This window comes from Hermetia illucens, chromosome 5 (assembly GCF_905115235.1).
Source record: "Hermetia illucens chromosome 5, iHerIll2.2.curated.20191125, whole genome shotgun sequence".
Classification (NCBI taxonomy): domain Eukaryota; kingdom Metazoa; phylum Arthropoda; class Insecta; order Diptera; family Stratiomyidae; genus Hermetia; species Hermetia illucens.
The window spans coordinates 24,543,833-24,557,327 of NC_051853.1; positions in this window are offsets into that span (position 1 = coordinate 24,543,833).

Consider the following 13,495-nt stretch of genomic DNA (forward strand, 5'->3'; position numbering starts at 1 on the left):
AGCAGCACATCGCAGGCGTTGATTCGGTCCAACAGATTTTTCTGCGTCAACTCGTGTGGCACCCAAACATCCAGCTTTTTTTGGGATCCAATTTTCTGCAAATGGTTCCAAACGGTTTTATGGTCTCTACCCAGTTTCTGACCAATCGAGCGAATGCTCACATGCCGGTCTACTTGGATGATTTCGACGATTATATCGGGGTGAATCTTCGACATCCACTACACCCGAACGAAATCGATCCAACCAACGCTGTGCTGTGCGAATCATTACAGTTTCGAGCCCATCAACTTCACAAATTTTTTCGGCCGCCTTCGTTGCATTTTTACCTCTCAGGTAGTAAAAACGTAAAATATGACGAATTTCTTGCTTGGTGGACTCCATCTTTGACGCGCTATAACTTGAGACTGAAACGTACGATCACAACACTATCAAAGAGACACTTGTAGCACAGATTGTCATGTTCAAATCATCGTACAGTATGACCCAATGCGATAAGTACAACACAAGATATGTTTAAGTGTCGCTATCTATTGACAAAATTCGACATTTCTTTTTCCCCAACCCAATATTTGGAGCCGACTTAGCCGTTGCAATTTAGAAGCGGCGTGGCTCCCGCACCTTATGCGTCCATGCGAGATCCTCCCCGAAATCACTATACTTGACGTAACCAAAGTCAACGTAGAAATAGCTCTTGAAAAGACAAGTAATTGGAAAGTTTCAAGAGTTGATAAGATTCACAACTTCAAGAGCACTCACAGGGTATTGGCAAACCATTTTAATCAAATGAATGCCAATCCAAAATTAGTTCCACAATTTTTCACCAAGGGGATAACTTTCCTCGTCCCCAAGGAACCGGCAGCCTCTTGCTCATTAAAATGTCGACCAATCACTTATCTTCCTACCATCTACAAGGACTTCACTTTAGTTCTATGCACCAACATCTCAAAACATCTTGATGTTCATAAATTGATAGCTGAGGGGCCAAAAGGATGCGCAAAAGACTCCCGAGGCTATAGGAAACAACTTATATTCGATACTGTTGCTTTCGATTTCGACAGCCTACATCGATTATAAATCAACACTATTCCTGGTAACTACAAGTGTTACTCTTGTACAAAATCAACCCGAATATTATTTTTCTCCTGAGAACAGTGATGAAAAATTGGAGCACGAAGCTATCAGTATCCTCACAAGCATCAGAAGAGATACCAATTAGGCGTGGCATTTTCCAAAGGCGACTTTCTAAGCTCGCTATGGTTTTGTTTGGCTTTGAATCCACTATCCCATCTTCTGCATAAAAGAAAATACGGATTCCAAGTCAAATATGGCATATTATCGAAACATACATTAAGCTATTTAATATATATCATCATCATCATCAACGGCGCAACAACCGGTATCCGGTCTAGGCCTACCTTAGACTCCAGACATCCCAGTTTTGCGCCAAGGTCCACCAATTCGATTACCCTAAAAGCTGTCTGGCGTCCTGACCTACGCCATCGTTCCATCTCAGGCAGGGTCTGCCTCATCTTCTTTTCCTGCCATTAGATATTGCCCTTATAAACTTTCCGGGCTGGATCATCCTCATCCATACGGATTAAGTGACCCGCCCACCGTAACCTATTGAGCCGGATTTTATCCACAACCGGACGGTCATGGTATCGCTCATAGATTTCGTCGTTATATAGGCTACGGAATGGTCCATCCTCATGTAGGGGTCCAAAAATTCTTCGGAGGATTCTTCTCTCGAACGCGGCTAAGAGTTTCGTAATTTTTCTTCCTAACAACACAAGTCTCCGAGGAATACATGAGGACTGGCAAGATCATAATCTTTTACAGTAAGAGCTTTGACCCTATGGAGAGACGTGTCGAGCGAAACAGTTTTTGTAAGCTGAAATAGGGTCTGTTGGCTGACAAAAACCGTGCACGAATTTCATCGTCATAGCTGTTATCGGTTGTGATTTTCGACCCTAGATAGGAAAAATTTTCAACGGTCTCAAAGTTATAGCCTGCAATCTTCATTACCTTCGTTTGACCAGTGCAATTCGGTATTGTTCGTTCTTTCGGTTTTGATTTTGGCGCTGACGTTGCTACCATGTACTTCATGTGCCTTCATTAATGTGCAGCCACAGATCTCGCGTCGCCTGCTCGATCTGGATAAAGGCAGACTGTACATCCCGGGTCGTTCTTCCCATGATGTCGATAACGTGAGCGTAGGCCAGTAGTTGGGTGGACTTGAAGAGGAATGCCTCTCGCATTTACAGCGGCATCGCGAATCACTTTCTCCAGGGCCAGGTTGAAGAGGACGCATGATAGGGAATCCCCTTGTCGTACATCGTTGTTGACGTTGAATGGTCTCGAAAGTGATCCTGCTGGTTTTATCTGGCCTCGCACATTGGTCAGTCAGTCAGCCGAATTCTCTCATGGCCCTGTACAGTTTTACCCTGGCTATGCTGTCATAGGCGGCTTTAAAGTCGATGAAAAGATGGTGCAACTGATGTCCACATTCTAACAGTTTTCCAATCGCTGGCCGCAGACAACCTACCATCCTTACTATAAACCATACTCAGAGAATTTTGGAAAATAATCTGGCCAAACTACAGTAGAATCTCACTATTGTCACCGACCACAATATTAGTCAAAACAGACACGATCTAGTTCTAGTTCCTCCAGAAAGAATGAGCGTGCTTCCTAACCGATTTAGCCGTATGGTTAGATCGGAATACTATTGAAAAACAACAACAAAAAATCCGGAACTGTAGCTCCTTGCGGACGATATGAAACATACTTGGAGACTATAAAAGATCGAAATAGTCCCAGCGGTAATTTCAACGACGGGATTAGTCCCGCGAAATTTAAAGGCCGGCTATACATGGAGATGCAAAAAGCGGTCATCCTTGCAAGCTGTTCTATAGTCCTGTTTGGTAACAGTCTGGTCTAGTGGGCTTTAATCTTGATTCGTATTGTCTTCCATTTAAAATCGATATCTCTGCAGATTAGAACCACCCCGTGACTGCTTGAAGTGTTTGCGACAATCGGGAATGTATTATATGATAATAATACATTTTCGCAAGGTCGCACACACTTTGCGTTGAAGCTCATCATCGCTATGATGTGAGCCTTTGGATGTTGCCCATCCTTAAGTTAGTCACCCCTCAGTCCAGTTGGGCGGGAAGAAGTGCAGTTGGGACAGCAAAGCAGCGTCAGAAGCACAGCAACATTATAAACTATAGTAACACCATGGAACAGCTTCATTTGCAAAATTTCACAAGCGACATCATCGTAATCGTGATGGGTACAACAACCCTGCTCAGATATGTGATGGCGAAACATGGTTTTGGCGATTGTAACGATAATGATTGGAGGTTTATAGATCTCTGCCACTTCCACAGTTTCGTCATTGGTGGCACATTGTTTGAGCGCAAAGCCTACCATAACATCAGTTGAGTTTCAATTGATCGGCACCGTATGACTAGTCAGATCGACCAATTCGCAATCAGCAGTACATTTCGGAGTTATTCCCTGAATGTGCGAAACATCGGCCTCAAAAACGATCACCGTCTGTTGGCCGCTTGCCTTCGTTTGGGTATTCCGTCCGTCGTTTATCGCAGGGCTAGAGAGCTGCGACCCTCCAAATACAACATCGACCGCTTGTATGATTCCACTGTTGCTCGACAGGGGGAGAGCTATCTTGCTGATCGGACGACAGATATAGTAAACAATCCGCCTGAGAATATCGATGACCATTGGGCCACCATCAAAAACGCTCTTTTATCCTGTCCTATGCAGATCGTCAGCCACGTTCCGAAGGGGTGTCATAAGATCTGGCTGACTGTGGAATTGTGGAAGCGGGTTGATGAACGGAAGGGGTCGAAGCTCTAGCTTCAAGCTGCGAGTTATGGTGGACATGACGAGCTCGCACTTCATATCGAGCGAGATCCCGAGAAGATCAGCGAAGGGCACGCCGTGACAAGAGAGAATTTGGTATTGGGCCAGCGAGGGAAGCTCCTGGGAAGGACGGTAATGGTCATCCACGACGACGTACAAGTGAAAAGGTGAAAGGAATACTTCACCATGGTTCTTAACCGTGAGGTTCCCCCTTTTGTGGATGGAATGGCTGGTCGCAATAATATGTGGAGAAGAGAAGTCATTTCGGCACTCAAGTGAATTAAATCGCCGGGCTTGACAGTTTCCCCGCGAAGTTATTTAACACTGCACCTGCAGTTACTGCAGATCTGCTACTTCCATCTTCACTTCAACTGTTCTTTATCGATTTCGAGAAAGCTTTCGATAACGTGAACAAAGAAGGGGCATCTCGGAAAAACTAGTAGTTATTATCAGAGCTATGTATGATGGCATAAAATACTCGTATCACGTGTCGCGCCGAGGTAAAATCTCAAAACATTTTGAAATCCAAAGACGGAGTCAGTCAGAGTTGGAGGGCGTGGAGGAGTTCAATGGACACTGACATCTTTCCTCAAACACATCGACTACGCTGATGACATCTATGTGCGCTTTCACCTGGTCATGGACCCTCTCCAAATGGCTCTGAATTTAGAAAGAGAGGCAAGTACAGTTGAACTGAAGAAAAACACCAACAAAACCAAGCCTTCGAGAACGCCCCTCCGCGTCGTATCATCCGATTACGCTGACTTGATATTCTTCCAAATCAAACATTTGGTCGGCGCACAGGCCTAGCACTCATATGCACTGTGATCGGAAGGCGGAAGAGACAGTGAATAGGTCACATATTAAGGAGGGGCGACAATTGCATTGTTGACTATGGCATGCAGTGGAATCCATTTTCCGAAGATGGCCGACAAGTGGGTCGCCTCAAGGGCACTTGCACAAAACAATAGAAAAGGAGTGAAGGAATCCCAGGGAATCGTGGGGGGGAGCTAAAGTGCATTTTAGGTATCACGGACAATGACGCCCAGGGGTGACTGAAGTGCTATACCCCAGCAAGGGGTAAATGGTAACCATACATATATTTTTCTGAAAGGCTATACATAACCAGGTGGCTTGGGAAAGCTTTTTATAAAGCAGTTTTAGCACCATAGGTATATATAGTAGCACATCGCGTAGTAGGATCAGCATTTATTTGCGTTCATGCTCAACTTTGTATTCCTCTCTCCCTTTTCCAGTTGATTCCTTCCTGCCTGTCATCACCCTTGCAGTGACAGCTTTAATCCGTACGAACTGCTGCCGGCGAATAAAATATTTTTCAGTGACATAAAATCGATCATAATGACCTTGTCTGTCTTTCGCTAGATCGATTGGGATCATTACTGCTCTCCCATCTCATACGGAATGTGTAACTCTCATTTTTAAGGTTTTGTGTAAAACAAAACCTTATTAAAATCGGTTTCTGTCTGTCTGTCTGTCTGTCAGTCTGTCCGTCTGCTTGTCTGTTTGTCTGTTTTTTTGTCTATCTGTCTATCTGTCTGCCACGCGCATTTGTCTCGGAGACTGTAGCAGCGATTGACACCAAATTTGGTGGAAAGGTGGGAACTGTGAACTGAACGCTCACGCATACCTTGAGTTACACCCTGTTATGTCGAATTTAAGGGGAGGTCCCCATATAAACAAAAGGGAGGTATAAATTCTTTTTTCAACAAATATAGTCATGTGGGATATCAAATGAAAGGTTTCGGTTAGTACTTTCCGAAACCGGACTTTGTTTTGGTATTTAATGGAAAGGCGGAGAGTTCGGCGAGTCGAAAGTGATCATTTATTTAACGGGACCATTCTCAGAAACTACCCAACCGAATAATCTGAAAAAAATCAAGAGGCTGCCACTATATGGTGGCTAGGCTCCGAAATACCTTTCATACCAATATCCCTTCAAATAAAATTAATGATAATATATTACTATAATTTTTTTGTAATTGATTGCAAAACCTCCTTAAGTTCATCCTAGCACGACGAAATTTTGCAGTAATGTATAATATGGACCATGATCCTACCAAATTTGATGGAAATCGCACTATTATTAACAAATTTATAATAGGTCAAAGTTGTCACTTCTTTGGAAATTCAATAGTTTGAATGTCAGTATCACCGAAAGTGGATATCCTCACATAATATTTGCGCATATTACATGTTACGTACTAATGGGACAAATTCACACTCAAATGCCCTTATAAAGGAAATACACAATACCTTTCATACCTGAAGTGTCCAGCTTCCGGTTTCCCGACTTGTTTGTTCTATTTACTTTCTTTTCCAGTGGATTTACTAATACAGGGGCCGTATATAGTAGGATCGACCTACCTATTATCCTTGAGATAAGGAAACAACGACTCGGACTTGGACCACCTTATTTGGTAGCATTCTGGAAAGAGAGAGAGAGAAATTTAGTTCTGTAGACCTTGATTGCTGCACACTCCAGATGTACTATGGTTGAATATCTAGCTTCGGGTCTGTCATTAGCCTTGAGCCATGAAAGATTTGTGTTCCAACTTTGATTTTTACAGACATTCCCTTTATCTTCTTTGTGATGAGTAATACTTCCGTCTTGTGCTGCCATTCTTCAGCCAGGACTTCTTATCATAGATTATTTCTCGATCGTTTGCGAAACCAATGACGGTCATGCAAGCAGAAGGAAGATAATTTCCCATAGTAGTGAGCTTAGAATAGACTCATGTGGGGTACCGCATATTGTTATGCATACTTTCAGTCCTTAATCTGAATTAAAGGACGAAAATCTCTCGATTTAGAATTCGTTAATGATAAGCACCATATATTGTTTACAGGAAAGAGAAAGTTACCTTTCTCTTCGGGACCAAGACCTATGTTGGTATCTAGTTTATCATTCCGATCAGCTCAAATAAAGTTAATAAAAACATTTCAATGCCTTTTAAGAATTTAATGGAAATTATATTACACGGTGAGTTAAAGGATCCGTAATCACTTTCGGCTGTAAAGGGAACTGAATGTAACTGAAATATAGAAGCCTTAAAGGAATGACCCTTTTTAAGAAAACAATCAACCAAAAATCTAAAATGAAATTATGATGGTGGCCCTGGCTACGTATGTATGTGACTTCCAAGTCTGAAAATACCCTCCAACCGAATCTGCGCAAATAAAGTTAATAAAGTGTATTATTATATTTTTAAATTTAAGTGTGAATCCTACTGGGTTCATCATACAAGTATACAATTATATAAATATATAGACAATCATATAGTGCATGAAACTAGAAAGTTTGGTAGAAACCTTATTATTAGGAGAACTATAAAATCAGCTTTTTTCGATACAATATATGCATATATATTTTGAGCAAGAACTAAATGCAAATGTAAAATTCGTATCTCAAATTTCCATACCAAAAGAGATGTATCATATTGACTCAAATCAATTAGGGTCTAATATAATTTTATAAAGCTATAAAGCTCCGCAGAAATAAGATTGATCATTTAATTTTCCAGAGAAGGCCATGAAAGTATACAATTTTTCTGACTTTAGTTCGTTTGAAAATTAATAAATAATTTAGGTATCTATAAATTTATTTGCGTGCAACTCACAAAAATCAGTAGTTATTTTAACTAACAAAAAACTAATTTAGTCTTGTTTGAAAATATGCGCTCGAAAAAAGGACCAAATTTGAAGCAACTGCTTAAGGAATATGCGGAGATCAAGAAATCCGTTGAATTAGTTGAGTCATCGGTCAACAATTCTATGCGCGAAATTCGTTTGAAAAACCTGTCAAAGACGGTCGGAAAAATCTTCGCCAATATCAAGAAATCGCAGGCGAAAAGAAATAGCGCTAAGACCCCTGAGGAGCTACGTAATGAACGTTGGCGCTATGCCCGTAAGCGAGGAAATGAGTTTTCTGACTATGCGAAAAAGCAATTGTCTTTTGAGGCTTTCGAACGGAGATTGCACATGACGTTAAGCAGTTCCGAGAAATCGTCCATTATGAGCAGACGAAAGAGCGATGAAGAGAAGCGATGTGAGCGAATCCGTTTGGCTCGGATACGAGGAAACGAATTTAGCAAAGAAGTACTCAGTCAAGCCTCGAAGAAATCTATCAAAACGAAAACAAACCATTGGGAGGCATTAGTTAAAAACTATTTCCGATCCATCCCTTATGGAAACTACTATAGCTCAAGAAATAGATTACTTTACAAGGACTCGATCCAAGAATACGATAAAGAGTTCCATCTTCTGCTGCTCAAATGTGCGATATTCGAGAAGGAGCACGAAGAAGTGAGTGGTTTTCTAGAACACAGAATTTTCCGTGGCTTAGCTTCTTCGCCAACTATCCACACATTGACACCAGCATCGGAAGGATCTAAGCAAGACTCTAGCGAATCTGAGTTATCCGAAACCACATCCATGGAGTCAGTTAAACCAAAAGCTTCGACAAGTACACCAAAATCTAAAGATATGGGGGTTCAGGTGTCAGTAGGAAATATTTCTAGCGCTTCTACTCTTCGATGGGGTGAAACAAATTCACTCACATCAGAAGAAGCATTTACTCTTTTACATGCAAGTGATAGCGAGTTTAAAGAAATTGTTGAAAAAATTGGAGATCATTAGGATATATGAGTTTAACAAAAGTTTAGTAGCAGCTGCCTGAATTTTGATGAAGGAAATAAATGGCTCCCTTTCGAAAGAATGGTCATTGTCCAACGCAACTTTGCATGTCTTATTCCCAGAAACGGGTGAACAGGAGAAATACAATTCACTTCGCCGAAATGATGATAAAATATTTCTCAGGAATTGTAACGGCCAAATTGAATATGGTAATTTAGTTCAATGGTCAACAGAAAAAAAGGGCCCCCATGAGCGAGGTAACAGTGATGATAACTAGCATTGAGTTGATTTCTTTGGTACTACTATGTTAGTATCACACATCAACAAATTATAAAGTTTTTAAATTGTCCAACCTTTAACTGAATTGTCCTAACTAAATTATCAAACATTCTTTATGTTCTGAGACTTCTCAGAGCTAACATTTTGGCGAACCAATCCATGACCTCTTCATTTCTAATCATACCTGAAAGTTTTGGCGTCCACCTTAAGATCAACATTTGAAGGCAGCTCTATACCAACTGGTTTGATGTCATAATACCGTCTAGAAATGGGTAGCTGATATATGTAATACTAAAAAAATGATATCACCTTAAAATATAATATCACATTACCATCATCGAGCGCGATCAAAACCTCACCAAAGATTACATCACCTAACATTACCTCATCACCTAGCATCACCGCATTACCTAGCATCATCCCATTACCGCTTCACCTAACATCATGGTATTACAAAAGTGATGATGATATCACTTCCCTGTAAAATAATGTTTTGTAATATAATATAAAATTACAAAGCATCACCGCTCTTTGTAGCACAAGTGACGGCGGCAGTTTCGATCGCCAAGCTGATGCCGACGCCCAGCTGTTGCTGACGCAGAGCATCGCTTGTGAATCTATTTTTGTTAGGGTTGCTTGTTCTCTTGGCTGTTTTGGGCTGCCTTTGGGTTGGCTTTAAAGTGGCTAAAAAAATGATTTACTGTGCAAGTGAATATGTGGATACGGATTCTTTGCTTTAAGTAAAATTCATCCATAATGTTGTCGTTCAGCTGAGGATTGATGTGTGTATGTTGCTGGTGCTAAACCAAATATAGGGTTAAGCAAGCAGCCGAGATCAATATAGTGTTTGTCTTTTATGATATGGATTGCTAAAAAGTTGTGAGGGTCTTATCTATTGCAATTCACTGCACTGTATTCATTGCATCTCAAAAAATACGCCAACTGCTTTGCGAATATGCCTAAAAATATCTACGGTTTATCAGCTATCCAACGAGGTATAACAATCTAGGGTTTCATTTGAACATAGCACCATTATTTTTATAATGGTGCTTTTAAAGTAATGGCACTATCCAGGCCGTCGAGTGCCGGATGTGAGTTCCACGGAGTTTATCGAAGACTTCGAGAAACTGGCTCTGTTTCAAGACGAGTTAGGAGGACCATGTGTCATTGATGAGGACGAAGAACAAGATAATGAGATAGTGGAATGATTTAGATTAGAACCAAAAACTTCCACTAATATTGTTGCCCGTGAACTGGGACTCGCTCAATGGAAAGTGCGGTTTACAGTACATAGAGCGGGCCTATACCCATACCATTACACACCGGTACAAGCCATAGAAGAAGGAGATCCCGCGAGAAGGTAAGATTTCTGCAGATTTAAGCTAAATACTGATGTGGAAGACCCGAATTTCCTTAAATTAATATTGTGGACCGATGAATCAAAATTTGATAAAGATGGGATTACGAATTACCATAACGCTCACTATTGAGCCCCATAAGAACAACAGTCCCAATAAGAAGAGAGTAAAGGGCGCACATCGTAGATTCAGCGTGAATGTGTGGATGGGCATAATTTCTAATCATTTGATTGAACCTTACGGCGAAGACTATGAAAATTTCCTGAGAAGTGACATAGGCGACTTACTGGAGGATCTTCCACTCAATCTATTTCGAGACATGTGGTTTCAGCATGATAGCCGCCCTGCGCATTTCAGGAGAAGTGTTAGAGAATGGCTGAACACAAATTATCGAAGCAAATGGATTGGACGAGGTGGGCCTTTACCCTGGCGAGTCAGAAGTCCAGACCTAACCCCCATGGATATTTATGTGTGGGGGCACATGAAGAGCTTCGTGTACAATGAGCCCACCCAATTTCATCAGCTGAAGTTCTGAAAGAAGTCTTTTCTATGAGTTTAAATAATACCCTAGATTGTTATACATAGTTGGATAGCTGACAGTTGCCATATTTTTTTGGATATCCTGTAAAGAAAATTAAACTGTGTAAATTTGTACTAACTTATTTAACTTTCAATGATCTACAATGACCTATTTAGTTAACTTACGTACAATTATGGTTACTGAGGTCATAAAGTGTTTTATTTTACATGTAAAAATTAAATAATAATAAGTCAGCCATTTTTATAAAAAAAAAATTAAAACTCGAGTATCTCGAAAACAGTAGTTTGAGGTAGGGTATTTCATAGTGAAATCAGTCAGAAGTGATGGATACTACAAGCCCTTAACGGATCTAGGTCCACGAATCAGTACGATAGGTATTATTTGTTGTTGTGTGTTGTTTACAATATATGAAGGAATATTTTGCATTCTTAGCTATGGAGGAATGGAAAAACGTGCACAGAGAATTCCTCACATAAAATTAACACAAAAGCTTTATGCCCGAAGCGCTGAACGTCCGGTATTCTGACTTATTTTGTAATGAAAAGTGATGTTTGTGGTATTACATTGTAATATCATTTTTTTCAAAAAGTGATGTGATATCACATTACCTACTAAGGTGATGATTCGCACATCTCTACACCGTCAAATGTTATTATTGTCGATAGACTGTTGAAACAGATTCCAATGGTAGAACTGCGGCAGTTCTTCAATTATGAATGAAATGGCTGCCTGGAATATGCGCTTCAACACTATATGATAACCCTAACGAAATGGGAAGTCGAAGTCACAACGAAATTCACGGCGAATTTTAGGCTTCCGTCATCAAAAATACCTTTTCTATAAGGTGTATTTCCTAAACTATCCAGGTATGAAGTTGTAGTGACGGCTAAGTACAGCTTAATGCTACATACTCCTACTCCCCAACCAAATACTCATATACCTACCTCTGCAAACCACCACCAACAATTAGTGTCCTCCACCAGGGATAGAATTTATAGCCGCAAGGCTAGTATTCCAGGAACTTATGCTAGGCGATCCATGCGAATCTGCAAGGTTTGGTTGGATAAAGTAGATATGTACTAGGTACTGAACCTGACCACCCGAGGTAGTGCATGCTTATTCCATGGTCGGATTCCAAACTAGCTCTTGGTCTTCTTCTCTATATTTTCGATTTAATGACCTTCTTTTGTTACTGTTTACGTCAGCTAGCTTTTACACGGTACTCCTCTGAACCGTTTTCCTTGGACTCTACCTTTTAATGCAGCTCGTGCGCCGTACCCCTTAGTTGCGGCAGAGGTGTTAGATAGGCTTTCCACCCACTGGTATGAATGCTGAGCCTGCACTCAGTATAAATCAGTACCGCTGTGCCAGTGATGGCGGGGCTCTGATTGTGGTCCCAAAATCAATTCCTGTCCGAAGAGGAGCGTGGGATTATGCCTACACGGCAGGTACTCACGGTAAACCCCCAGGACTTACATGTCCTTTACTATTGTCTCCTAGGTGTAGTTCTTCACAATTCGAGTGAATTGTGAAGAACGCTTTTTGTATGTCCTTCTTTAGTTCGTTTGAGATGTATGTTACCCTGCCATACGCGATTTATTCGAAAATGGTTTCACCTATTGACACGAAATGCAGTGACATCAATTTATACTGAGTGTATGGAGGCTTCTCAAAAGCAAAGAAAGAGTGGACAATCTATTTTCCGAACATAGGCATGTAGGATAAATTTCTGACTTTGGCGATTCTTGGATAATCTTATTTTGGACATTGTTGAGCAAGCTTTTTCCAATATCAAACTTCGAAATATGTTACCAAGGAAGAATAAGAAACTCTGGTCCCAAAAGTGCGGGCAAAAGAAGAGAAACGAGGACTATCACCATTTAATATTGATCAAATTTAAATCATTGTGTAAGACTACACCGAGACTTCTCGGTGTTACAGGTATATAATCGAGATCTACTCTTAACAGTAGGATAATCTCAAAAGTATTTCGTCGGGCATTTTAGATGCCAAAAATCAAACTAAATGGTACTTAAATTCAGGACTGCATTTACTCAGATGTGGACACCAAAAGTGTAATTCCTTATGCACAAGAGAATGTTGTGATGGAAGATCCTCTAAGACCTGAACTAATAGAAAGACAATTTAAAACTGCGTCGGCCAAGAAGGTTTTGTGAAATTCTGGAAATAAAAACTGCGGTCCAACACCAATGGAATACTTGGAATTTTCCCAAAGTTTTTTTTGCAGGATTCCTTCACTGTGGAAAGAATTATCTTCCTATAAAATACCCACTGAAAGGTCGAACGAACCAACCAACTTAGGTTGAAGAAGGCTTTGAATCCCCTTTTGACGTGGAATTTATTATTTCAACAATCTCACAAATTGTCTGTTTTAAATATATTGGCGTTCGCCAAAATTTTTAAAATTTAAAGGCTCAAAAATTTTCTGTAAATGTACGATCCAAGAGAACTACAATCTTTGCAGCTTGAAGCAATACAACTTCAAAAATTACGACAAGAATACGCAGCATTAAGACGCTCCAGTAAGTCCATAAATGCGTCTGTTGACAGGTCACTACGAGAGATCCGATTAAAAAAGCTGTTTGCAAGGGTCCGAAAGATCCTAGCGACGAAGCTTGAACCACGTCATCCTAAAAAGAAACCTTCACAGGAACTTCGGTATCAACGTCTTACACTTGCCCGACAAAAAGGTAACGCATATGGCGAAATTGCTAGGAAACAAATAGCCGAGGAAGCAGCTGAACGAAAACCGAGT